Source organism: Rhincodon typus, chromosome 3 (assembly GCF_021869965.1).
Source record: "Rhincodon typus isolate 14 chromosome 3, sRhiTyp1.1, whole genome shotgun sequence".
NCBI lineage: Eukaryota > Metazoa > Chordata > Chondrichthyes > Orectolobiformes > Rhincodontidae > Rhincodon > Rhincodon typus.
In genome coordinates, this window is record NC_063334.1 from 49,316,255 (window position 1) to 49,342,935 (window position 26,681).

The 26,681-nt window shown below is 41.3% G+C and overlaps 1 protein-coding gene across 3 annotated transcripts in view; it reads left to right on the forward strand.

Moving 5' to 3' along the window:
* Positions 1-26,681, forward strand: part of LOC109913699 (guanine nucleotide-binding protein G(I)/G(S)/G(O) subunit gamma-7) — a 345,302-nt gene that overhangs the window by 244,699 nt on the left and 73,922 nt on the right. Inside the window, exon 1 of one of the 3 annotated variants that reach the window (XM_048595254.1) lies at positions 12,927-13,014. The exons of the other annotated variants lie outside the window; for them this stretch is intronic. The gene's annotated coding sequence lies outside the window, so the exon portion shown is untranslated. Of the gene's footprint in view, positions 1-12,926; positions 13,015-26,681 lie in introns of those variants that run through there. 3 annotated transcript variants of the gene reach the window in all.

The following is a 26,681-nucleotide window of genomic DNA, read 5'->3' on the forward strand; positions in this document are numbered from 1 at the left end:
ACTGTAGTAATTCTAACCCCCCACCCGTTTTAACTACGTACCTAAGAAGTCAGGAGGGAGCCAGGGCACGCCTGGGAACCACATGGCAGGAGCTGAACATGCAGGTTATGTCCTGCAGCGAAGGCAGATCAAGTGTGGGCCGGAGCAATGGCAGCGGATCAAGAGTGGGCCAACGAGAACAGGCTGGTGAGGCAGTGGTGGCAGCGAGATCAGGCCACTGAGGCAGCCCAGAGTGGGACACTGGCAGCGGCATGGTGTGGGCTGGAAAGCCCTGTGTGGTACTGCGGCAGTGGAAAGAAGAGTTGTACTCTCTTCAGTTTTTTTTGGTTATCTTATTCTATGTATGTACGACGAAGATACACACTTTTCACTGTATTTTTATATTGAATACATGTGACAATAATGATTCAATTCAATTCCTCAGCCTCTGACACTCCAGGGAAAATAGCCTAAGCCTATTCAGCCCTCCCTATAGCTCAAATCCTCCAACCCTGGCAACATCCTTGTAAATCTTTTCTGAACCCTTTCAAGTTTCACAACATATTTGTTAAAGCAGGGAGACCAGAATTGCATACAGTATTCCAAAAGTGGCCTAACCAGTGTCCTGTACAGCCACAACATGACCTCCAACTCCTATACTCAATGCGCTGACCAATACCAAACGCCTTCTTCACTATCCTGTCTACCCACAACTCCACGTTCGAGAAGCTATGAACCTGCATTAAGTCAGGATCATTCAGTAGTGATCAGGAATAAGAATCCCCGATAGTGTCCCCTTTTGTAGCCTATAGAGGTAAAGGCCAGTTCTCATGCCTACCTGCTGCTGTGCCAGAAATCAACTAAAGTAGCAAAGGTTAGGGCAACCTTCCCAACATTATAACTGATGTGTTCACTCACTGTTATTTCTTTGGACTATTAGGGGAGTATTTTAAGCCATTTTAATGTGATCATGATTTTAATCTTCTTGTCATTTGTTAACAGCTGTTGTAATACAAGTGTACGAATGCACTTGAAATGCTGCAGGCCAGTTTAGCAGGAAACTACAGATATTAGTTTATAAGAAACTATTTTCAGGAGGAATTACACTAGAGAATTAATTTTTGCTATGAGACAATACTGCTTCCATTAATCAACCTGCAGGGGTTTTTATGAGATGGTTGGTTATTGCAAATGACAATCAAGTGACTACTTCAAATTTAATGGTACCTCCCTAGGTTTTGCAACTCTGGTTGAATGTGTTTCTGGAAGTTTTAGCATATGATTTCCTGCCTCGAACTGCCCTAATCACCAACACATCCATCATCATCATTTTAAAACTTTTGACAAAGGATAGCGCAGAGTCTTTTAACACCATTTGGAAAGTGAGAAGACTCTACATTACTCTTTTTAAAATTTGGACGTGGGATGTGGACATTGTATCACAGCCAGTTTTTGTTGCCCATCCCAATGTGCCTTTGAGAAGATGGTTGTGAGCAGTGTTCCCTCTTATTTACTTACTGGTTGTGCAGGGCTCTGAGGTCCATGGGGCCAGAGGTCAATGCTGCCATTGGTGTGCCAATGCCTATTACCATGCATGGAATATTGAATGGGCTGCATGCACACTACTGTATAGCTTAGAGGGAACATTGGTTGCAAGCTGTCTCCTGAACCACTGCTATCCACGTGGTTCAGTTAACCGAAAGTGTACTTAAGCAGAGGATTCCATGATTTACATCTAGTAACAATAAATAAATTGCAGTATAATTCCAAATCAGACTAGTGTGCAATTTGGAGGGAATCTGCATGTGGTGTTCCCTAATGTCTGCAACCTTGTTCTTCTAGCTGGTAGAAATCAGGTTTAGACAATTGTGTTGAAGGAGGCTTAGTGAGTTGTTGAAGTGCATCATCTGTATGGTGCACACTGTTGCCACTATGCAATGGTTTGGAGAGATTGCATATTTAATCCCTGGATGGGGTGCAGCCTAAGTGGGCTTCTTCATCCTGGATAGTGTTGAGCTTCTTGAGTGTTGTTGGAGTAGCAGTCATTCAGACAAATGGATAGTATTCCTTCCTGCCTCTGACATATACCTTGTTAATGGTAAGTGGTCTTTGACGAATCAAGAGGTGATTTAATCATTGCAGAATATCCAGCCTCTGACTTAATGTTATACCTACTGTATGTCTAAGCTGGTCTGGTTGAGTTTTGGTTAGTTTCAGACTATCTCTAGGATATTCATGATGAGAAATTCAGCAAGAATAATCTCATTTACTATGAAGAGACAATGGTTAAATTCTGCCCTGATACAGATGGTCATTGACTGGCACTTGTGTGGCACAAATAGATATTGCATCATTCTTCTTAAGCCTTTTATTAACAATACCCAGCATTTTTAATAATTAATAAGTAGAACTACTTAATTAAAATTTTAAAAACCCACAATTTTTTTTCTAAATTGCCTGGCAACTTTGCTCCACATTCTCTCATAAAATGTCCAGGAGACTAGTCTTCTGTTCTTGGACGCTGTAGTGATTGGAACCAAGTGGACCCCATTGACCACGAGGTCCTTGTTTGGGGTTGTTAACCTGGGCCGATCAAGAAAGCCTTGGCTGACCAATCTAACCAAGAGATTAGAATCTCCTGTGTTGAGGACTGACTCTGAGCTGGCTGGCCGCAGCCAGTGTACTGTACACTAGTAAATAAAATCATAGAATCCCTACTGTGTGGAAACAGGCCCTTCGGTCCAAAAAGTCCACACCGACATTCAGAGCATCCCGTCCAGACACATCTTCCTGTAGCCCACCTAATCTACACTTCCCTGACCACTACAGGCAATTTAGCATAGCCAATTTACCTAGCGTGCACATCTTTGGACTGTGGGAAGAAACCGGAGTACCCGGAGGAAACCCGTGCAGACAAGGGGAGAACATGCAAACTCCACACAGACAGTCGTCCAAGGGTGGAATTGAACCCAGTTATCTGTGAGGCAGCAGTGCGAACCACTGAGTCACTGTGCCACCCTTATTTTGTAAGTCTCTATGAGATTCCCCCCTGACTCCAGCGAAAATCTCTCCTCATATGTCAGACCCACCATCCCTGGAATCAAACTGGTAAACCTTTGCTGCTCTCCTCGAGGACAAGAGCATCCCTCCTCAGAAAAGGAGACCAAAACTGCACACAATATTCAAGGTGTGGCCTTATTTTGAACTTCTCTCGCATCTTTGCTCCTACTGCCAGGTCCAGCTGATCGCTTCAAAGAGTCAGATTTAAAATAATTTTCCTATTCAGTTCAGTGTATAAACCATGGATCCAAAAATGTCCTAATTCAAAGTATGCTGTCTATCTAAATGCACAATTCAGTGAAGTTCCCCATCTCATATGCCAAGGTTCAGAAAGGGAAACAGGTGAACTTCCCTTTCCGTGTAGCTCATTTCACTCATACCCATCACTTCTCAATACCCTCACTAATGCCTCTAAGTGCATATTGTGGCATAGTGACTAGAATGAAACAATGCCAGCTCATTGGAGGGCCCCAGTATAATAACCAGAGACTCATACTGTTCTGGCTAGATGTCCCAGCATTTAAAAGTATGCTCCCTCCTGTACACATACTTAAATTGCTAAATTAACCTTTGCTCCAAGGTTTCTTAGTCTTCTGTCAAATTAATCATTTTCTGTTTATTACGATAGTGTATGTTCAACCAACTAAATGCAGTCCCTCATCGTTTATTTGACCATTAACATATACAATTACTTTCTCTATTTTTCACTACATTATTTTGAGATTAATAAAAATACTTCAATTTTGATACTTAGGTAATTGTCATGCAATGAACTCTTAACTTTCTCTTGAGTTCCCACTTTCAGCCAATTCCATTCATTGCTCAAGATATCAAGATATGGCCGAGGGCAATGGATACAGCAAAGGATATGGTTGCTGACAATATCCCAAGTATAGTGAAGATATGCTTCAGTACTAGGTGCAATCCAGCCAATCTGCTGTAGTATTTTACTTACAACACTGACATTCATCTTACAGTATAATGGAAAATTGCTCAGGTACATGCTGCCCATCTTATGCTGAAAAGGTTCGATCAGATTTATTATCAATCTGTCAGCCTGCTCTCTCAATGAATGACAAAGTAATGAAAGCATTTGTCATTTTATAACACAATCAGCTGTAGCCCGTTGATCAATACTCTTTTTCCACCAACTAAGAAATAGAATGGGTCTAGCAGAGATATCAATGGGGATGTGGGGAAAAACATTCAAGTAACTGCCTACAAATGGGATGCAAGTCAGTGAGTACATCTTTTTTTTAAAAAAAAGAAACTTAAATGGGAGAAGTTTTGAGCCCATATAAATCCAAGACATCTTTTAATTGCTTCTCACGTGTCCGGGCTTTGCAATGATTTTGCGCAAAAGAGCCTTCAACCTGCTTATCAGAACATACAAAAGCCGGCTTGACCACGAGATTCACGGTGCAGTTACCTCCAGTTCTTAGCAATAATGCAACACAACTGCACTATTCACAATAAATCTATTATTTTAACTATAAAATTATTGCTCGCACCCATACAAATTCAAACTTGAAATATTGTTCCACACAGAATCACTCGAGCTCTTCTTCTGAAGGTGCCAACTCTTGCAGGCTTATTTTTCCACATTGCAGCCATTTGGAACCTTGTCTGAAGAAATCCTGTGGATGTGAATCTAATCCCAGGTCATTGACTTATGCAGGTAGTGGAGCCTGTTCCTTGCCTGTTCCTCAAACAGCATCTGTCTCCAGCAGGGTAAATGAGGCCACTTATCATGGCATCTGCAAAGATGGTGAAGCATGTTGAATTTACTAAGTCTGGCTCATTACCCCACCAGACTGACCAAACAAATCACACCATTTTTAACTGAGACCGATGAAATAGTCTACTCACCCAGAATAAAAAGTTGCTTTTGGTGATGAAAAGCATCTGTCTTCATCCCTTATTAATGTCTGCTTTATAGCTGGAAGTACTGTCTAGTTTTGCAGATTTGTGTTTTAAAACAGGCTGATGAAGGGTCTAGGCCCGAAACATCAGCCTTCCTGCTCCTGTGATGCTGCTTGGCCTGCTGTGTTCATCCAGCTCTACACCTTGTTATCTCAGATTCTCCAGCATCTGCAGTTCCTACTATCTGAGTACAGCAGTAGTTTTTACTTGCCTCAACTCAGATGACAAAAAAAAACCATAACCAAAGAAGACAACAAATGAAGCCATCATATTATTGCAATGGTGAACCAGCTGATACACAGTAGCCTTTGAAAATAACTTTAGTGAACATAGGAGTCAGTCACATTGAATGGAATTCCTTCTGTGCAGTGAGCTACATATGGCTTCACAAAACAGGAATAATAAGACTTATGTCACAGATTTCTGGATTTATGGCTCATTAGCACTGGACAACTCACTTGTTACTCAGATTATGTTACTGAAAATTTAGTTGGCAGAAAGAATGTGGTTGCACTGCACAGCTGCATGGGAATTCATTTTAAATACTTGCCAAATGCCAAACTAGATAAAACTAACAAACATTAATAAGTAAAGGGTGACTTGGTGAGAGGAACCAGCCACTGTGCAGTGATTTTGGTGGCGATGGGAGAAAACAGGATGTGCCTGAAGAACATTCGCTTCCAACTATCATCTTGGAGTTGAGGTAAGCATTTCTAGCATCATGCCCCTATTTGGGAAGCTTGACTCATTTGACCCTGCTGTCAAAGACTAGGACCAGTATATGGAAAGAATGCATTATTTTTTCCGGGCAAGTGACATTAGGGCTGATGAAAAGCAATGAGTAATCCTTCTGACTGCGTGTGGACCCTCAGCAGCCTTCGGTTATAAAGGGCTTAACATTCCCAGAGGTACCAGACGCTACAACCTTCCAACAGTTGACAGAGCTGGTTAAGAAATATTACGACCCCAAACCTCCACTAATCCTGAGATGTTTTAGGTTTTATTAGGCTATTAGAGAACCAGGGGCAATCCTATGGGGATTTTTGACAAGATTACGACGACTGGCAGAGGCAAGTGAATTTAGGCTATCACTGAATGAAATGATGAGAGACCATTTGGTATGTAAGATTAATGAAGTAACCATACAGAAGTGCCTACGTGCTGAAGCCCAACAGGACTTCAAACAGGCACTGCAGCTGGCCTTGTCATTAGAAAATGCAGCAAGTGCAGCCTGTAAACTACAGGGCGTCCCAATGGAAGTGGACACTCTCACTAGTCTAACAGGGCTTGGGGAACACCATTTGTGTGTTGGCAATCGCAGAGCCTCACACAGGGCAATTCCTGAGCAGAGGAACCCTAGGCCAACCCACAGCAGAGCCTCACAACAAAGCTGAGCCTCGGCCAAATGGCTAAACAGTACTTCAGAATCTGGGCTGGCAAGCCATTGTAGTTGCTGCCAGTATGCAGACTCAAGACAGCAAAGGAGCCCTACCAAGCCTGACTTGAGTAAGAAAACTCATAGGCCGGTATCCAGAAGAGTGCACACCCTGGAAAGACCCCCTACACGTGGTTTGGAACAACTAAATTACTTAGTGACACCCAAATCTGAACTGGTTAAAATTAATGTTTGGTTAAATGGCCACCCATTTTCCATGGCAGTTGTTACCGGTGCAGCTGTATCTGTGGTTGCAGAACGTCTGTCTTTAACAAGATTCACTCGGGGCTCCAACCTTTAAGCTTGCGCAAGACCTCAGTCAAACTGAAAATATACATTGGGGAGTCGTTGCAAATTGAGAGTGCGACTATGGTTCCGTTCTCCTATCAGAAGCAGTTGGTGCAGTTACCACTGATGATAGTGAAAGGCTAGGGCCAAAGCCTACTGGGGCAGAATTGGTGGAGAAAGATTCACCTAGATTGGCTCAACATTTTCAATTGGAAAATGGCTGCCTCAGTGAAGTCCAAGTTAAGTCTTTTCAAGAAGGGCTTGGGACTATCAAAGGGGCCAAAGTATCTTTACATGTTGACTAGGACACAATTCTGAGATTTTACAAGGCCCACCCAGTGCCATTTGCCTTGCAAGAAAAGGCAGAGGCGGAAATCAGGAGGCTGGAGAGTGAAGGAATCATCAAACCAGTGTAGTTTGCAGAATGGGCAGCACCAGTCGTACCAATTGTTAAGCCTGATGGCTCAGTTGGCCTTTGTGGGGACTTTAAACAAATGATAAACCGCTTCTTGAAGCTGGATAAATACTCGGTCCCTTGCATAGAGGAATTGTACGCAAAGTTGGCAGGGGGCTGTCTGTCAGTGGTAACTGCACCAACTACTTCTGAAAGGAAACCAGAACCAAAGTTGTACCCTTAATTTGCAACGATTCCGCAGTGTATGTATTCAGTCTGACTGAGGTATTGCTCAAGCTTAAAGGTTGGAGTCCGGACCGAATCTTGCTAAAGACAGAGATTCTGCAACCACCGATACGGTTGTGCTGGTAATGACCTCCATGGGATCTGGGTGACCATTTAACCAAATATTAATTTTAATCAGTTCCAATTTGGGTGTCACTAAGTAATTTAATTGTTGAGGTTGGTTGGCTCGCCGAGTTGGTTTGTTATTTTGCAGACGTTTCATTACCATGCTGGGTAACATCCTCAGTGCAGCCTCCGATGAAGCGTCGGTGTATTTTCCCACCTGGTTTTTAAACTCTGGGGTCTGTTGAGCTGGATTGCCTCACTTCCGGTTTTCCTTCGTAGTGGAATGAATATGTATATATATATATCAAACGAGAGAGCGCAACCCGCGAACAACTCTACTTCCTACACCCATATACATTCCACTACGAAGGAAAACCGGAAGTGAGGCAATCCATCTCAAAGAACCCCAGAGTTTAAAAACCAGGCGGGAAAACACACCGATGCTTTATCGGAGGCTGCACTGAGGATGTTACCAAGCAGGGTAACGAAACGTCAACAAAACAGCTCAGCGAGCTAACCAACCTCAACATCCACAACCCAAGCTACAGATCTACTCCAAAGCCTTAGAAATTTAATTATTGCAATTAAAGGAATGTATGCAAAGTTGGCAGGGGGACATGAGCCATGCCTTCCTGCAATTGCGACTGGATGAGGAATCCCGGATGTATGCTACAATTAATACCCATAAGGGTTTATATTAATATACTAGGCTGCCATTTGGGGTATCATTGGCCTGCACTCTTTTCCACTGGATCAGAGAGAACATTTTACAAGTGCTGCCCCTGGTTGCCACTTAACTGGATGACGTACTAATAACAGGGAAGACCAATAAGGAGAACTTGGACCTAGTGCTTAAATGTTTCTCTCAGGCTAGCATACGCCTTAGATGGGAAAAATGTGTGTTCCAGATGCCCCAATTGACCCACTTGGATTACAGAGTCAACAAAACCGGTCCACACCCGTTAGAAGATAAAGTGAGGGCGATCAAAGGAGCCCTGGCTCCCACGTCTGTACTGGAATTTAAGGCTTTCCTTGGATTAGTGAATTATTATGGAAAATTAATACGTAACCTGGCCTCCATCTTGGCACCCTTACACCTGCTATTGAAAAAGGATCAGCCTTGGAAATGGTTGTGTTGCCAAGAAGTAGCCTTTAGGGAAGTAAAAAAGCATCTATTGTCATCTAAGGTGTTGGCACCTTATGGTCCCAAGCGAGATTTGGTGCTGACATGCAATACCTCCCTGTACAGTATTAGGGTAGTGTTAGCTCATTGTTAGCCCAACAGAGAGGAACAAGCATACTTCCAGGACTCTGGCTGATCCTGAATGCAAGTACGTCCAGATAGAGAAGGAAGGTTTAGCAAGTTGTCTTTGGTGTGAAGAAGTTTCACCAGTACCTTTATGGATGAGAATTTGTCATAGTAACAGACCACAAGCCCCTGCTCGGGCTACTGAAGGAAGACAAGGCAATGCCACCCATAGGTTCTGTAGAATTCAGCGTTGGGCCCTTATCCTCAGCACATAGAAGTACAAGTTAGAACACCATCCAGGAAGCCAAGTGGCTAATGCGGATGCCTTGAGTTATCTCCTACTAGCAGATACTTTATCAGTGGTGCCTCCCCTGAAAGAGTCCATTTTGGTTTTAAACTTTCCGGACACCCTTCTAGTTACCGCGGACAATATCCAACTGTGGACACAAAAAGATCCTGTCCTAGCGAAGCTGAAACAGCTGGTGGTAATGTGGAAAACAGAAGGGCCATCACAACCAGGATTGAAACATTTTTGAATACAGTGAGGCCAGATAACCGTAGAGGATGGCATATTACTGTGGGGAGCAAGGATGATTGTCCTGAGTAGAAGTCGCTGCCAGATGCTGGCTGAACTTCACTAGGGTCATTGAGGGGTTTCCACGATGAAGATGCTGGCAAGAAGCTATGTCTAGTGACCAGGGTTGGATGCCAACATAGCTGTGTTGTGGAGCAGTACCCAGAGTGCCAACAAGGACAAAAATTGCTGCTAGCAGTACCCCCACATTCATGGGAATGGCCAATCATTGTGGACGCCCATTCAAAGTGGTTTGACATGCATAAAATTCCTTTAGCAAACTCAGCAATGACAATTGAAAAGCTGCTAGCATCGTTCATGATACACAGACTCCTGGAAGTATTGGTCACAGACAATGGGATGTCATTTACCAGCAGGGAATTTGAATATTTCCTTAAGTCTAGTGGCATTTGGCACATAATGACTGCTCCATACCATCCGTCGTCCAATGTTCTAGTGGCAAGAGTGGTCCAATTGTTGAAGGCAGGCTTAAAGAAGCAACCTGAAGCTTTGATTGACATCAAACTGTCCTGGATCCTGTTCGATTATAGAACTACCCCACGCACAACAACAGGGATAGCTCCAGCGGAGTTGCTGATGGGAGAAGACTCCACACCAGGTTAAACTTGATATTTCCAGACCTGGGGAGGGTGGGCCTGAAACAGCAGCGGGAACAGCAGTGCCAGCCAAATGCCACCTCTAAGCGAGGGAGACAATTTAATTCGGGGACAAATTTTGGTGCTGGAACCATGGAAAGGGCACTATGAGTTCAAGGTAAAGTTGACATGAGGTCAGGTCCCATGAATTACAAAATTCGGGTAGGTGTAACACTCCTGAACAAATATGTGGATCACCTGAAAGCTGATATCTTGCAAACAGGGCAGGAGTAAAACATATCTGGCCCCTCAGAACATCCAGAAGGCCTGTCAGAAACTGCGGGTGCACCCCCTCTGTCTAGTTTTGAGGAAACCTTAGAGTCCAAAATGGTTGCATCCTCGATGCCGTTACCAATAAACGAGGAAGAAACTTTCCCAAGACATTCCAGACACAAGAGATGGGCCACAATCTGGTACACGCCGCCCATGTCTGAGGCCGGGTCAGAGGATCCAGACTGGGGTGGAAATGTCACAGGAGAAGCTACAAGTCCAGGACCAGACCTGTGTCCCTGGACTTTTGTAGTGGGGGTAAGAGATGTAGTGATTGGAACCAGGTGGACCTCATTGACTATGAGGTTCTTGATTGGGATTGTTAACCTGCGCCAATCAGGAAGGCCTTGTCTGATGAATATAGCCAGGAGAATAGAATCTCCTCAGTTGCAGACTGACTCTGAGCTGGATGGCCACAGCCAGTGTACCGTGCAGTAGTAAATAAAGGGTGGTTTGGTGATGGGAACCGGCCTCTGTCCAATTATTTCAGACACTCCAGGCGAATCCCAGAGAGTTCACAACTCCAGTCCTGTTACACACTAACCGTTACCTACCAGTCCAAGTCTTTCATCATAGTAAAACTAATAGAATTATCACTATGCTGACAGTTGAAATAAAGCTCCACATCACTGTTACTCACCATATTTTTTATTCAGGAAAGCTACATTAAATGCCTATCATCCATCTAACTGAGGAATCCAATGGATTTGTATCAGTGGTGTATAGTGAGCAAATTGCAATAGTGAAAACTTTTTATGTGATGACGAATTTCTGGAGCCTACACTGAATATTAGATACCCCCAAAAATTGGGCAAAGGGATTGTAATTCGCATATTAGGATGTAACGCTAGTAACGTGTCTTCTTGTTCTCTGCTAATTTACTAGGTTACATGCAACCAGAGCTGAAAGTTGAGAGTTTTAGCTGCACACACCCACGGGGGACCCAATATTGATGCCTGCTGGCATTACATAAAGCTAAAAGATGCAAACAGAAATCCTGTGCTTTAACTGCAGACAGAAGGGATGCACAGATATATAAGGCTATGTCTGTCGCCAGGGGTTAAACAGTTCTTATCACAGTTAACCTTTGGAGCAGGTGGGACTTGACCCCAGGCCTCCACAGCCCAGAGGTAGGGGTACGACCACTGTGCTACAACGGCCCTTATCCTGCTGCACCTGGTATTCCCAAGCAGTCTCCCAACCAAGTACCAAATATTTGCACATACAAGAGTTTCTTCAGCCAAATTTGGAATTATTCTAAAATAGAACATTCAAGTAGTATGGAAATATAGAAAAGTAGAAATTGGGCCCAATATTTCTGAAGCTTTACCAGTGCATTTAAAGCTCCAATTTGAATTTGAGCTGGCAATGCAAAACCTCTGCTTTGGGAACTAGCACAAGACTTTGTGTAATATCAAAGCAGCTACAATAGTACATGATAGCCATTGTAACATGCCATTACTTGACAGCCAGGAATCAAGCTTAATATATCATTAGGAGTTTGCCAAATTTATCAGTTGCTGTCACCAGCTGTGCAATCAGAGAATGATATCAAGTGAAAGTTTTGTGCTTTAACAGCAGAGGCAGAAGGAAAGAATATTATTAGCAAAATACAGACAAGCTTTCAGTCAGAAATAATTGTGCCTCAAAGCGTTCAGTAAAAACTGTCTTGTCAGTGGGAGAAAACTGCAATTTGAATAGAGCACTTTCATGCATTTTAGGTACTAGGAGCCTCCGTAGTTTATTTCTCCTGATCTTCAAAAACAATGAGAGATGTGGCTTTGAATACTCATCCACTTCTGATGGAATGCTCATGTGTCATCTGTTTTACTGTTATATCCTTGCTCAAAGACGGAAATCAATTTTATTCCAACCCATCTTCTCACCCTCCTTGTGCTCCTTCCCTACCTTATCTTCTGTTGCTGCCCAAGAACACTGGGTACTGGTCTCGTAATGTCATGAATCCCCACTTATATAGTGGTATTCAGTCTGCCTGAAGAACTACGAGAGTGTCTGTGTATACCTGAGAATTAGGAAGATGCCAAATGAAACATTTATATCATAACCTAACCAACTGAAATTCAAATTCCATGCAAGACAGAAGCTAATGTGCTTGGCAAATGGAACAGGAACCCAGTGTCCTGACCTGGACTGGACTTATCGCCTTGTCTGCTCCACCCTTTGCTCTGCAGGCGCAGTGTGATTAATGACATTATGAATGTATACATAAAGCAGGAATTTTATCATTAATTTCAAATGTACGGTTTATACTTGAAAGTTCTTCTCTGTCTGTACTAGAAGTTTGCATTCTATGGAATATGAAGTTTACTTTTTAAAGTCAACTTGTTACCTTCAAGTAGTGCTTTGTCCTGAACACTGTGTTCTACAGGTATTTGTTTAGGCAGTATTGTAGGTCCATTACCATGCAGTTCCAAAGGCACCTCTTCTTATAAAAGTAACTTTACCAGCTGACAAAACTGATCATTGAATTTCTAAGTTTAAGTCTGATGTACAGGAAAATTAATAATATAACGTAATGAATTGAAATATATGACTTTCACTGCTAAAGATGTTGAGCTTTGAAGAGCTCTGTTTAACAGCTGCTAAACCACTGGGTTTTCTCTTTTGGTAACAAAGTAAGTTCTATTTCATTCATACAGTACCTACAGAATATTATACAGTATATCACTGGACAAATTCATGAAAAGAACAGATGGTGCTGTCACGGAGAACATTGAGGATTATCAATGATCAGACTTATTGTGCACCTCGTCGATATCCAGCAGTCAGCAATAGGTGACTTTCACGTTGCTGCTCTTTCTTTGGTAAATTCAGGTAATAAAGATGATCATATGTGCATTGTAAAGATTTTGCAATACAAATTGGTATACATTGACTCGGATTTCTATCATTGAGGTGGGAAGCGGGAAATCTCATCAACTGACTTGTCTCCAGACAGACAACTCGTGCACGCATAATTTTTGCTTAGGGATAGTTGGGGGCTGCAATTGAGTTGAGCCAGGTGCCTGTGTAGGCAGTTTGGAAGCAACCACACAGGCAAGCAAAGTCTTGAGGCCGGCTGATTAGAAGGCACGCTTTAGTTCACTGTGACTTTGTCTCAGCTAAATAAAAGTGCCTGGCTCTCTAAACCTTACGCTTCCCACCTGCACACCTTCTTGACTACTACACCTTATTACTATTTATCCATGAGGGCCAGACATCAAAAACCCCCATGTGGAGATAAACATCTCACCATTTAACGATTCAGAGATAGTGGGAACTGCTGTCGCTGGAGAATCTGAGATAACCTGAAACCTGAAACATCAGCTTTCCTGCTCCTCTGATGCTGCTTGGTCTGCTGTGTTCATCCAGCTCTACACCTTGTTATCTCACCATTTAACGATGTTTTCCCCCACATGATACTGAAAAAAATCTCATTCATGAAAGGCATTCAAAATGTTTAATACCTACAAATGCTCAGTCTGCTGTAAAAGCAAACAAATGTTTACTGACTAACCATATCCACTACCATCTCACCTTGCAAAACTGCAACCACTATCATCTAGGAGGACAAAAGCAGCAAATGTATAGAAACATTATCACCTGCATGTACCCCTCCAAGCCACTCACTATCCTGACTTGGAGTCATCATAGAATCCCTACAGTATGGGAGCAAGCCATTTGGCCCATCGAGTCCATACCATCCCTTTGAAGAGCATCCCATCCAGGTATCCTTGTAACCCTGCATTTTCCCACGGCCAATCTACCTAACCTGCTCATCTTTGGACTGAGAGGAAACCAGAGCACCCAGAGGAAACCCATGCAGACATCGGGAAAATGTGCACATTCCACACAGACAGTCGCCTCAGGCTGGAATTGAATCCGGGTCCCTGATGCTGTGAGGCAGCAGTACTAACCACCAAGCCACCGTGCTGCCCTTCACTATTGCTGGATCAAAATTCTGAAGCTCCCTCACTAAAAGCATTGTGGATATATGTTCACCAAATGAATTGCAGTGGTTCAAGAGGCAGCTCAGGATGGACAATATATGCTAGCCCAGCCAGTATCAGCCACATGCCAGAATAAATAAATAAAAAGCAAAGACAGTTACTCTGTTATAAACCTGTTAAAACTGTCAATCAAGAAGTGAAGTCTGCCACTCTGGTGAGACAAATGGTTTTGAAGCTTTCAGAATTGAAATAGTGTAATAGGCTCTAATTAATAAGAGCCCGTGGGAAATGTCAAAAATCACATCTATTGAAATGTCAGACACAGATTGGTTTCTTTCCAGGTACTACCAAGTGGCCAGCCAATCAATACACTTCCGCAGTTGGTACCTGTATTCTTAGTCTAACGGATAGCTGTAACTTCTTAAAATAATTTTTAAGGGCTGGGGATATAAATAAATTTAGATTACGATGCTGAAACTCACCTTATCCACCCTTCAAAAGCGTTTACACCTTCTCCATCAATTTGTGACTTCTACACAAAGAGTTAAACCCTTAGAACAATGAAGATAGGATCAGTTTGACCTCAGCACTAATTTCCAAGCACTCTGCTGAGTTTAGGTTTCCTACCTGTATGACTGATACCCTACCCTCCTTTTCCCCTGGTTGGTGGTTGAAGAGTTCATGTGTCAAGTAACTGAGTGAGGAGGTGGAGAGGCAAGTGAATGAGAGGGTAAGGTTGGCTGTGGAGGAGATAGTCAGGTCAGGTTGAGGGAGATCACTTTACTGGTCAAGTGTTGAGTCAGGTGATTTTCAATAAAAACAAAGAGCTGAGGATGCTGGAAATCTGAAGTACAAATAGGAAGTGCTGGAGAAACTCAACAGGTCCGGCAGCATCTGTAGAGAGAGAAGCAAACTTAAAGTTTTGAGTCCAGTAGCCCTTCATGATACAAAATCACTGGACTCAAATTGTTAACTCTGCTTTGTGGTCTCAGATGCTGTCAAACCTGCTGAGTTTCTCCCGAACTTCCTGTTCGTGTTTCAGGGGATTTTTAAGATTTGGGATGGCTTCCAGTTAGATCTGGGGGATTGTTGGAGCATTCAGCCGTGAGTTGGGGAAGGGGTCAATTTTATTCTTGCCTAGGAACTTGGGAAGGTTTTTTTTCCCTCTAAAGTTTTCTAAGTAACTACCAGTATGTGACTTAGACTGCTCCAAAGTCTTCATGTTTTGCCAAAGTTTCCAGAGGGTAACTGTTGCGTCAAGACTTCTGACAGGACTCATTTGTTTAGGATGCATTGCTGGAACAACTACCTCCCAATTAGATATCTTGGCCAGCGTACCCTGTATTTAAGATGCAAGCAAGCAGGTCGGGATGGTGTTTCCTCATAGACTAAATATGAGAAAGAATTAAACATAGCATCTACAATGGGTAAACACCTCCTTCCAATTTTATTGAAAGGTCTTTGAATGCTTTCTGAGTCTAAACAATTTGAAAGTGCAGTAGGAAAGCAAGTTACCTGAAAATGCTGTATAATGTTTACGAGGAGTGGCAGCTGAGACAACTATGAAACAAACAGCACCAAAGGGCACGTTGCAGAAGAGTTGATCCGTTTAAGTCATGCAAGACAATTTAAGTAGCAGAGCACATGTATTATTTTCATAATGTCATATTATTCTATTCATTCATCTAAGAGAATCTGATCATGGCAATTCAGGTGTCCATTTTGTATTAACCAGAAGATGAATTTGAACCACATCTCACCTTATCTAGCCTTAATTGTCCCGCTGTCAGGAGATTAAACAAAATACAAAGGTCACAACTGGCCAATTCAAATCACACCCCTAGATTGCACTATCATACAAATTGATGTAATATTTGGAAACTCCAAAAAAGTAAAATGCTCAGAAACAGATTTTTAGTAAAAAGTTGCATAGCTCTTCAAAATAATATGAACTGCACAACAGGTTTCCTGATAGACTGTGAAACTGTGTTTACAACTGTAAAACAAAGCATTTCAAAGTGATTGCCTTTTCCAAGTTTGGTGACCTTCTCCAATAATGGTAAATGATTATGATACTTGTCTTTTAAAAAATCACTTGATCAGGGCAGAAAATTCTTTTTTGCTAGTGAAAACCTTAGTGTGGATTCTGTGGTAAAAATAGCAAATGACTATTACAACTAGCAATTATTAAACTGTAAATCAAACTGCAACGTCCAATGACTGTATGTTTGCAGTTAAACATAGAAATCAGGAAGTTATAGAGACGTAGACTTGTACAGCGCGGAAACAGAACCTTTGGTCCAACTTGTCTATGCCGACCAGATATCCTAAACAAATTCATTACCATTTGCCAGCATTTGGCTCATATACCTCTAAACCCTTCCTATTCATGTACCCATTCAGATGCCTTTTCAATGCTGTATTTGTAACAGCCTCTACCACTTCCTTTAGCAGTTCATTCCATACACCCACCACCCTCTGCGTGAAAATGTTGCCCCTTAGGTCCCTTTTAAATCTTTCTCCTCTCACCCTAACCCTATGCTGTCTAGTTTTGGACTCATCTATCCTGAGAAAAAGACCTTGGCTATTCACCCTATCTATGCCCCTCATAATTTTATAAAACTCTATGAGGGAACCCCTCAGGCTCCGACGATTCACAGAAAATAGCCCCAGCCTATTCAGCCTCTCCCTATAGCTCAAACCCTACAACCCAGGCACACTTGTAAATCTTTTCTGCACCTTTTCAAGTTTAACATCTTTCCTACAACAGGGAGACCAGAATTGGACACAGTAATCCAAAAGTGACCTAACTAATGTCCTATACAGCTACAGCAAGATGTTCCAACTCCTGTGCTCAACGCACTGACCAATAAAGGCAAGCATACCAAATGCCTTCTTCACTACCCTGTCTACCTGTGTATGTTTAAGGCTGAGAAAGATAGATTCTTGATGAGATGGGGAATTGAGGGTTACAGACAAAACTCAGGAAATTGGACATGAGGAATGTTGGATCAGCCATGACCCTATTGAATAGCAGAGCAGGCACAAGAGGCCAAACAGCCTACTCCTATTCCCACTTATTATCTTATTTATTCATTTCAACTCTATTTTCTTACTTTCTATTATTAACACCCCATTCTGTCTCTCTAGAGAAGCAACGCTTATTTTGTTTGCTGTCTTTCGTTTTAAGTTCTGGAGGGAATCCTGGTGTGCATTTTTACCAGCTAGCTTCCTCTCATACTTTAACTCCTCCCTTTTGATTAACCTTTTAGTCAGTCTCTGCCAGTCTTTATGTTCTGACTAATCACCTGACCTGTCACTTATCTTGGCACAGTTTCTTTTTCTTTAGTTTGATTCTTTCCCTAACTTCCTTACTCAACTGCAGATTGTTAGTCTTCCTTTACCGTCTTTATAATATTCGGAATACGCTGATTCTGAATATTGTCAAATATCCATTTAAATGAGGTTGTTGCCTTGCTCGCCGAGCTGGCTTGTTTTTGTTCAAGACATTTCATCACCATGTTAAGTGACATCATCAGTGGGGCCTCCAATGAAACGAGGTTATTCTACTCCATTTAGAATTTATACTGTTCGGTACGTTACGGAATAGAATAACATTGCTTGACTGGAGGCTCCACTAATGATGCCACCTAGCATGGTGACGAAACATCTGAACAAAAAACAAACCAGTTCGGTGAGCAAGTCAACAACCTCATCCACAACCCGAGCTACAGATCTTTGCCAAAACTTTATCCATTTAAATGTCTGTTGTTATATTTCTATTGATCTGTTCCCAAGCCTAGTATGCAAGTTCACTTCAGCTTGCTCAACTTTCTTGCCCACAAAGTTTCCCTTATTTAAGTTTAAAACACTAGTATTAAACCTAATAAAATGTAATAATTTTATAGCCACTGCTTCTTAGAGGGCGTCTAAACTCTGAGATTTAATTAATCCTGTCATACTGCGTAACTGCAAACGTAACCTGTTCTTTGATTGGTTCAAGAACCTGGTGCTCTAAGAAACTTATTTCTAAAGCATTCTATGAACTCTTCATCTAAGATACTGCTACAAATCTTATTTATCCAATTCATATGTAGATTTAAATTACTCATGTGTCTTTAGCACAATTATGTAATATTTGTTCTTTTATACTTTGTCTCACATCATGATTACTGTTAGGGGGCCTTAGGCCACACAGCTAGTTACTTATTTCACCTATTATTCTTCATTTCCACTCATCCTAATCTTATGAACCAAGGTCATCTCTAATTATTGCACAAATGCCATCTTAAATTAACAGTGTTACCCTCCACCTTTACCTAGTTTACTATTTTTCTTGAATATTGTATACCATCTCAATATTCAGGTCTGAACCCTGTCACCCTGAAGCCCTGTCTCTGTAATTGCTATCAAATCATATTTGTTTACTTCATCACATGTTATCAGTTTGCTTACTTTGTTATTGAATGCTACGTACATTCAGATACAAAGCCTTTAAATTTGTCTTTTTTGCTATCTTTTTAACAGCTTGCCTTGATTGTTGGTATATCCCTAGGTTTCTCCTCTCTGCACCTTCCTGCCATTCTCTTACTTTCCCATGTTACTCTTTTCTGCACTTCCCTTGTGCATTCACATATAGAATCTTATGGTACGAAATAAAATAATGTTTGATCCATATCTCAAAAAAGTGTCATTTTCCATTCCATTTCATTAATAATTCAGTTCTGTTTCTGTTTCTGTTCGAAATACACAATTAATTTGGTTGTCTGTTCTGGAATATTCTGGAACCAAGATCATGATGAGAATGAACTCAATGGCTGCCACTAGGGCTGTCAGCCCTGTTATAGTTGCTTATCCACCCCCAAGAACTCCAGTCAGTTTGGCAGCACACTGATCTTAGCAGAGCCACAACTGGCAGTTGCAAATGGAGGATTAGCCCACATTGAAGGTTCTGTGCCTCAAATTCAGATAACTGAAGCCTGAGATGTTGGGATCTGAAGGGAGGAGGTACTAGGGCAGACAACACTGTTACCATGGGGGCATTGCTGCCAAGGGGGAGTACCCTTTGTGGGCTGAAGACTAAGCCTACATCCCTGACCCCACAGGGAGATGATCATTTTCACTAAAATTTTTTTCCATGCACAGGGTCCCTAACAGCTGTTAGATTGCCAGGAGAGATGGAATGTGTCCTTCATTTGCCATTTGTATGACTCTTTTGTGCTCTGTGTGGGTCATCTACCACCTATCGAGCCAGTGGCAAAATGGTGTTTTGGCATAAAGATGATCTAAATGATACGTATTGCGTTTTTTATGCCATACCCCAAGGGCTGGTAAATTCAGTCTATTGTATAGTATATTTCTATACTCCAGGTGAATGATATTTTGAACTCCTACAGTACTTGGACTGTTAAATAGCATTGTTCGTAAAGTTTCAATTATTTCTATTCCAAAGTTACTACCTGATTTTACTATGCCCTAATAGATATTTTTATATTGTTAACTATTATGGTTAGAACTGTCGTTCCACCCCAAAGCAAAGCTTGGTTTTTACTAGATCCAAAATGATGTTTTTCTTTCTTGATACTACATTAAATTTATCACAATTATTACAGTGCAAAAGGAGGTAATTCAGCCCATTGTGCCTGCACCAGCTCCATTAATCTAGTGCCAATCCCCATATCCCTATACACTATCACTATCCAAAAACAAATCCCGTCTTGAATGTGTTAACCAAACCTGCCCCCACCATATTGCCAGACAGTGCATTCCATACCCTCACAACTTGCTGTGTGAAATTGTTTGTTTTCCTCACATTACCCTTGCTTTATTTGCACATCACTTTAAATCTATACCTTCTTGATCTTGTTTCTTTTATGAGTGGAGACAGCTTCACCCTATCCAGCCCACCCAGGATTTTGAAAACTTCAATCAGGGCTCCTCTCGGTCTTCTTCAGGGAGAACAATCCCAACTTCTTCAAGTTAGTCTCATAATTGAAGTTTCTTATATCTGGAGCCACTCTTGTAAATCATTTCTGCACTCTCTCTAATGATTTGCATATCTCCAATAATGTTGGAGTCATGACTGCATACATTACTCCAGCTAAGGTCTAACAAGTATCTTGTATAAATTCAGCATCACCTCCTTACTATTTCATATTGATGCAGATAGCTATGTTGACTGTGTTTGTTCTGTCTTCTGAACTGACACTTGGTGCCAATAAATTTAGGAATAGAATTTTGAGGAGAAACAAACAAACAAGCACATAATAAAATTAATTCAGAAGCCTTTTTTCAGCATTTGTGGTATCTATCTTCATTCTAATTATGTTTGATAGTAACAAATTCATACATGATGCGTAGACAGATACCCAACCTGAATTCCTCGTACCTGAAGCTACAAAGTGAGAGAGTAGAAGATGAAAATTTAGTTCCAGTACATTTATTTTAATAATTAATTTGTCTTCCAGCCTGCTGTCATTTATCTGTAAACATTTAAGAAGGTGTTGCATAAATTCTTTGTAAGGGATAAAAGAAACCAGAATTCATATTCATTCTTTCATTCATCTTAACCAGCGTAATAAAAAATAGAGAAAGTAATCATTGTCCTAAACAAATCACAATCATTAGAGAATACATTATTGTTGTAACTTGCTAACTAAACTCATTTGTATTACCAGGAAAAAGGATTTCCCAGTTGTTTGCGGTTTGTCACTTCTTCAAAAATTATTTTGTAATAGTTGATCAAGTATTCTGCATGGCTCTTCATCAGCAGATATATCTAATAATATTGAATATAGTCACACGCCTAAGACTGCCATGCTAATTGTCTCATTTATTTCCCTAGTTGCTGAAAGATTATCTTCTTAATAATTCTTGATGTTGATTAGCAGACACTATTGTGGTGTATAAATTCTGAAATATTCTGAAGAAATCTTTAAATGGTATTTACTATCTTTAAAAGCAGAATTTTCTCACTCAGTTTTAGTCTGCTATAGAATCATAGAAAAAGATGCCAGATTTTTGATATGTACCTAATTAGAAGATTTGATGCTAGCCAAGACAACAATGGAAATAATTCAGTTAGCATCAACTGCAAAGGAGAAAGAATAGCCAGTGTTGCCTAGCTATAAATTCTAGCCAGAACTTTCAACCCCAGCATAAAATGCATCTTTGCAACTTTTAGGTGAAAATAGTATTAGGCTCAAATGTGATGTTTTCCATAGTGAAATAGTTGACAGTCTGGCATCACACAGGACAAATGTCATTTGAGCCAATGACTGGAATTTTGTAAAAGTTAAAATCTCAAGGAGAGAAAGATAAAACAGGAAGGAATGTGTACCATATTTTGATCAATACCCCTGTCTCCAGTATTCCCCAAATAAAATTATAATCCCCATATTTGTGTGAATACTACTCTAGCTGCTGGGAGGTGGATTCCAAAAGTGAACATACGATGACCAATCTGCCCTCTCAAAGGAAAATGGCACAAAATCATTAATTACTCATGCTCCCTCATGAATCGAGTGGTAGCACATCCACACTAGCACTACCTGATTCTCCTTTGTGAGATCGTGCACAAATGTGAAGGATAAGTAACACAATTGTGCTTGAGTGGGTTGGTTAATCCAAATTAATTTCCTCCATTATCCACCTTGTCCCTATCCCCCTTATTGCCATAGTTTGCAAGATGGTAGTTGTGACTTTTTTTTTTCTCCCCCTTCAGCCTTATCACCTTTCTGTCTCTTTCTCTTCTCCCTCTGTTGCTGTTGTGGATGTGCAGGAAAGGTGGTTAGAATCATAGAAACATACAGTGCAGAAGAGGCCCTTCAGCCCATTGGCTCTGCACCGACACGTGAGAAATATCTGACCTTCAACCTAATCCCATTTACCAGCACTTGGCCCATAGCCTTTTTATGACATGTCAAGTGCTCATTCATGTACTTTTTAAAGGATCTGTGGCAACTCACCGCTACCACCCTCCCTGGGAATGCATTTCAGACTGTCACCACCCTCTGGGTAAAAAAGTTTTTCCCCTCATCCCTTCCTAAACCTCATGCTACTGACCTTGAACCTGTGTCTCCTTGTGAACGACTCTTCAACTAAGGGAAACAGCTTCTCTTTATTTACTTTGTCCATTCCCCTCATAATTTGATACAGCTCAATCAGATCACTCCCTCAGTCTTCACTGCTCCAACGAAAACATCCCAAGCCCATCCACCCTTTTCTTATAACTTAAGTTTTCCATCCCAGGCAGCATCCTGGTGAATCCTCTCTGCACCCCTTCTAGTGCAATCACATCTTTCCTGTAATGTGGTGACCAGAACTGCACACAGTACTCCAGCTGCGGTCTTACCAAAGTTCTGTACAACTCCAGCATCGCTTCCCTGCTTTTGTAATTTATGCTTTGATTGATAAAGGCAAACATTCCTTTTTCTTGATGCCTTTTTCACCACCTTACTGACGTGCCCTTCTGCCTTCAGAGATCTAGAGACAAACACTCCAAGGTCCCTTTGTTTCACAGAACTTCCTAGTGTCATGCCATTCATTGAATACTTCCTTGTCAAATTACTGCTTCCAAAATGTATCTTTACAAGGTTAAATTCCATCTGCCACTTCTCTGCCTATTTTATCATCCTGTTTATATCTTCTTGTAGCCTAAGACTTTCAACCTCACTGGTAACCACCCAACCAATCTTTGTGTCATCCACAAACTTACAAATCCAGCTACCCACACAGACATCTATGTAATTTATATATGTGACAAATAATAGGGTACCCAGCACAGATGCAGTGGTACAGCACTGGATACTGGCTTCCAGTTATAAAGCAGCCTTCTGTAATCACCCACTGCCTCCCACAACTGAGCCAATTTTGAATCCAAATTTATCAAATTACCCTGTCTCCCATGTGCATTTGCCTTCTTGATAAGTCTATATGGAACCTTGTCAAAGGCTTTGCTGAAATCTATATAAACTACATCAACTGTGCTACCAGTAGTTTCCCTACCACTGACAGGAGACTCATTGGTCTATAGTTCTCTAGCCTATTTCTGCAACCCTTCTTGAATTTTAGAACCATATTAGCTATTCTCCTGTCCTCTGGCACATCCCCCATGGCCAGAGAGGAATTAAAAATTTGGATCAGTGCCCCTGCAATCTCCTCCCTTGCCTCCCACAGCAGCCTGGGGCACAATTCATCCAGACCCTGGAGATTTGTCCACTTTTAAGCCTGCCAACACCTCCAATACCTTGTCCTTCCCTATGTTAATTTGCTGAAGCACCTCGGTCTCTCTTTTTGGATTCCATATGTTCATCCTTATTCTCTTAGGTGAAGACAGATGTAAAGTATTTGTTCAACACTCTACAAATGACCAAGATTACCCCTTTGGTCCCTAATAGGCCCTACTCTTTTCCTGGTCATCCACTTCCCATTGATAGACTTATAGAATATCGTGGGATTTTTGCTACTTTTACCAGCCAGAACTTTTTCATATCCCCTCTTTGATTTCTTAAGCACGTCTTGCACTTTCTGCATTTCCTTAATGCCCTGCTGACTTGTATCTGCTGAACACCTTTCTTTTCCTTTTCTTTGGTATCCTGAATATCTGTGGTCATTCATGGTTCTTTGAGCTTGTTACTCCACCTATCACCCTAGAGAGAACATGTTAGGCTTGTACCCTCTTCATCTACATTTTGTAGCCTGCCCAACCTGTCCCCCGCATCCCCCACTGCTCTTCTGTGGATTTCCCCACTGGTAGTTATTTCCAAGTCTACCTTGGCCAAATCCTGCCTTAATTTAGTAAAATACACTCTACACCAAACTAAAATTTTAGTTTTGCAACTTATCTATTTCTTTGTCCATAATAAACTTAAAGTGTGCAATCATATGATCACTATCACTAAGATGCTTCCCAACCAGCACTTCAACCAGTTGTCCAACTTCGTTCCCCAGAATTAGGTCCAGAGCATCCCATCCCTTGTTGGATCCTCTATGTATTAGCCTAAAAAACAGAAGCTAAGAATGAGTGAACATCACTCCTTCGGATTGAAGAAGCAGAGATGTGGTTCAGGGCTTTTGCTGCATGGATATTCATAGGAATGCTTGGCACTGTGTTAGCATACTGTCACTAACTTCCCGCATTAGTCTGCCCTAATCATCCACATTTTGTATACATGGACAGAGTGTTCCATAGCAACCTGGATGTAAGATGACAAGTATTTAATGCTGTCTTTGTCTTTACCAATGACCTGTAACATTCAAGATAACCAGTTGGAAAGGAATAGTATTGGAGCCTATCTTTACTCATTTTAATATTTATTTACCGGGTCAAGCATAATAAGCACGTTTCAAATCCATTACACCCACTTTCTGTGAATGTCTCTTAATGCCCCTTTCAAACAAGTGAAACAAATTAAACCAAATTAAAAACTTCTTAAAGGGACACCCAAAAGTCAAATTTGCAAATGGAACTTACAAACTGGTTGTTGGGAGAGATCGTTGCACTGAGCACCACAGGAGCTGGAGAAGTCTTCAAACATGCTGGTGGGCTCTGTACATTCCCTCTCCAGGAACATACAAGCACAGATGTAATCGCGGAAAAGAAGCATTATTTTCCACCTTATGGAAATGTTTTGCCATGTTCAGGACCTGTGGACATGCACTCCAAGGTCTCGCACTTCCTCTATCCCTGTCAACACTCTCCCATTTATTGTGTTTTGTTTCTCCTTCCCAAACCTTGCACTTCTCAAAATTGAGTTCTGTTTGCCACTTTTCCACTCACTCAACGAAACCATTCATATAATCCTGCAGTCGACAGCCTTCTTCTCGCTATTACTGGCCACTGTTAACTACTATCATTGAAGATCTGTGAACATTGTACTACTGTTTAGAAAGGGTGCAAAGGACCAGCCAAATAATTGTAGGCTAATCAGTGTCGAGTCAGTGATGGACAAATGACTAGAATCAATATTGGGAGGTAAGATTAACTGATTTTATCTCTTTGAAAGGCATTGATTAATCAAGTATAGTCGGCACTGTTTTGTGGAGGGAAGGTCATGTCTTACACACTTAAGTTAATTTTTCTGTAGTTAACAAGGAGAATTCATGTGGGTAATGCAGTGAATGGTTTGTACATGGATTTTAGTAAAGCATTTGACAGGGCCTCACATGGACTGCAGCTCGTCAAAAGGTGTCCAATACAGTCGTCTCAAAGACAGTACAGAATTGCCAATCAATGCTGGAATTACCAGAAACACAAACAGAATTGCTAGAAAAACTCAGCAGATCTGGCAGCATCTGTGGAGAGCAAGCAAAGTTATCATATTGTTCCAGTTTTGTTTTGTTTTCTGGAGTTACTAGATATGTATATATCCCAAAAACAAATAAAAAATGTAGCATCTTGAAGAAAAGCAGCACAAAATAATTAGTACAATATAAACTCTTGCAAAATGAACGCTGGGACAGACACACAAATGTCTACTGACAGTGGCAGTGCTAGATAAATTAGTGATGCAGGTAGTCATGAGGATGGATGCCATGGTTCCCCAGAAACTCTAGAGATCCTCGTGGAAGACCGTCAGGAAACTGTTGAGAGCAGGTGGCCGGGAAGGAGAACTCCTGGAGTTCTGAGACCAAGAATCTAGCAGCAATGCCATGTTTAATGACCTCAAAAAGGTGATTAAGATCAGTGACTACATATGATATCTCCTACCCACCACAACACCAGCATTTTGTGATTCTTAATGCATGACACACAATTGCTTGTATTGGTCTGGAAACAGGAGTCACAGTCTCAGGATACGGGGTAGATTTCTTGAACATTTCTTCATTCAGAGTGTAGTGAACCTGTGAAATTCTCTACTCAAGGGTCGAAGTCACTGAATATATTCAAGAAAGAGATACATTTTTAGATTTTAAAGGCTCCAGGGATACGGGGAAAAAGAAAGAGTAAGGCATTGAGATACAGGATCAGCCATGATCATATTGAACATGAAGCAAGCTCGAAGGGCCAGTTGGCCTACTGTTAGTTACTGTGTTTTCCAATTTATCATTTACACGTTGCCCTTGCCACAACATTGAAAAGCACAGCCTTGAGTTTCACATAGCTACTGGTGACTTGCACTCTTGATAAATTATCCTATTCGAAGCTCAATACTAAATGAACAGTTCCTCCTCCTAGTAACATCCTGCAGATGCTGGAAATCAGATACAAAAATAGAAAGTGCTGAAATAATCAGCAAGCCTGATGGCGGTTTCTATGGAGAAGAGTTTCAAAGAAGAGAGATATTTGTCTCAAATCTATTATAATGATTAGATTTAAAAGATTATAAATTGGAACTCTAGGTATAAATTTTGGATAAATTACCTATTCAGCAGTCTGCCTGACTGTAATCCTTAGTGGTTTGATTGTCAGGGATCAAAGAAAAGTTTTGATTATTAAACTGAGACAGTCCAAGGTATTTATGCTTGGTGCCAGTGGAAGCAGCTTCTGAGTTTACAATGAGCAGACTTCAAGCCTACCAGATTCCAAGGAAAGTATGGTAGGTGTCAAGT